Source organism: Vombatus ursinus, unplaced genomic scaffold (assembly GCF_900497805.2).
Source record: "Vombatus ursinus unplaced genomic scaffold, bare-nosed wombat genome assembly UNPS02000580.1, whole genome shotgun sequence".
Lineage (NCBI taxonomy): Eukaryota > Metazoa > Chordata > Mammalia > Diprotodontia > Vombatidae > Vombatus > Vombatus ursinus.
The window spans coordinates 2,332,034-2,333,832 of record NW_020940358.1 but is presented as its reverse complement, the minus strand read 5'-3'; positions in this window follow the sequence as shown (position 1 = coordinate 2,333,832).

Genomic DNA, 1,799 nt, shown 5'->3' with positions numbered 1-1,799 from the left:
TTCTCTAGTATTTTCCTCTTGGGTGGAAAATATCGCACCATTTAAGCCTGGCTTAATGCAATTGGCTAGTTATATAACTCTAGCTTAGAACTGGCATCAAGATAAGGGAACATTTTTCCCTTCCTGTATAGCTATGTCCCTATTCTTCTTTTATGGCAAACTTCTATAATCATGTCAGGTGATCAGTATGAACACCAAATTAAATCTTTATCTTATAGGCTAATACTGGAGCACATCTGAGCTACTATAATAAGATACAGGTATAAGATCTGAGCTATTTAGCCTAGAATTTTAGTCTTTTCTATATTCTAAACAACTGAGTAAATGAGTGTTTGGCCTTGTCACCAGTCTGATGTATGTATATGTGTATATATATACTCATGTGTGTGTGCATATGTAAAATAAAGTACTTACATGGTTCAAAATATATAAGAATGATTGAGTATTGATGCAGTAGTTTATAGGACCAAGCTGTTATTCCATTAATTATTAAGAATAAATCAGAAACATCTTCAGTTTTGTTTTGAAGAAAAGGATTTTGATGCAAACAATTCTCTTAGAGGAGAATAATTTATGAAATATCTTATGTTATCTAAATTGCAAAAGTCAATTTTATTTGGGTTTATTATTTAATTTGGAATTACCACCTGGGTATTTAACATGTTTTAAAGTGCAAACATGTTTAATTTTATTTTTATTTATTTATTTATTTTGACTAGGCAATGGGGTTAAGTGACTTGCCCAGAGTCACACAGCTAGTGAGTATTATGTGTCTGAGGGTGGATTTGAACTCAGGTCCTCCTGATTCCAGGGCCGTGCTCTATACACTGCGCCACCTCGCTGCCTCCTCAAACATGTTTTATTATAAACAACTTACTAGATATGCACTCTTTTGAAACTGATCACTCCTTATATTTATACATCCCATCCCAGAACCTTTTGTTACAATTGAAATTAATCTGGCAACTTTTAAATGAATTCATTTTTGTATTACAAGTGATCTTCTTATAAAATGTTCTATTATTAGTTCCTTAGCAGAATCTCATCCTCCTGAGGGGAGAATGATCAGCTAAAAGTAAATAATTAGATTTTGGTTTTGGTGAAAATTTAACAATAACAAGATCAGATAATTATATGTTAAATATAAGAATTGGGTTCAGAATTTTCTGCATTTTCAGTTTGTATTTGAATTTCCTAAATATATCAACGTGACAACTTGCTAACGTATATCACAAGGCAAATATAGGTGATAAACTGAAGTTTCTTTCCTTTCTGGAACTTGAATCTGAGGTGAAGAATGAAGTAGATGAACACTAGAAGTTAAATGGTGGTGGAGTCTATGCCAATATAAAGGGAACTTTTTAGCCTTTGTTTACACAACTGTATTGGCAGATATCAAATTCATAACTAAAAGCCCTCATTCTATAAATCAGATGCTCATACATTGTTTTTAGATTTTTCTTTTCAGCTTGTTGTTGGCAGCAGCCAAAAACTGGTTTAAAGATGGGAGCAGCAAGGAGTATGGAAAAATGTGAATTCTCTGGTTCTTAATTTGATGTTCTTATCAGAGTTCTAAGGTTTGAGCTAGCTCCCACTTCCTGACCTGGTCATTTGCAAAGCAAACTTGAATTGTATTAAGATCTATTTTGTAAGAGATTTTAATAGAAAAAGGAATATCTGTGGGTGATCTGAACCAGAGAAGCAAATCCGCTAAGAAGCTACTCCGACACCCCACCCAGACCAGAGGACTGCATAAGGAGATGTTGTCAGGAACCAAGTAACGTTATAAGACATCCAAG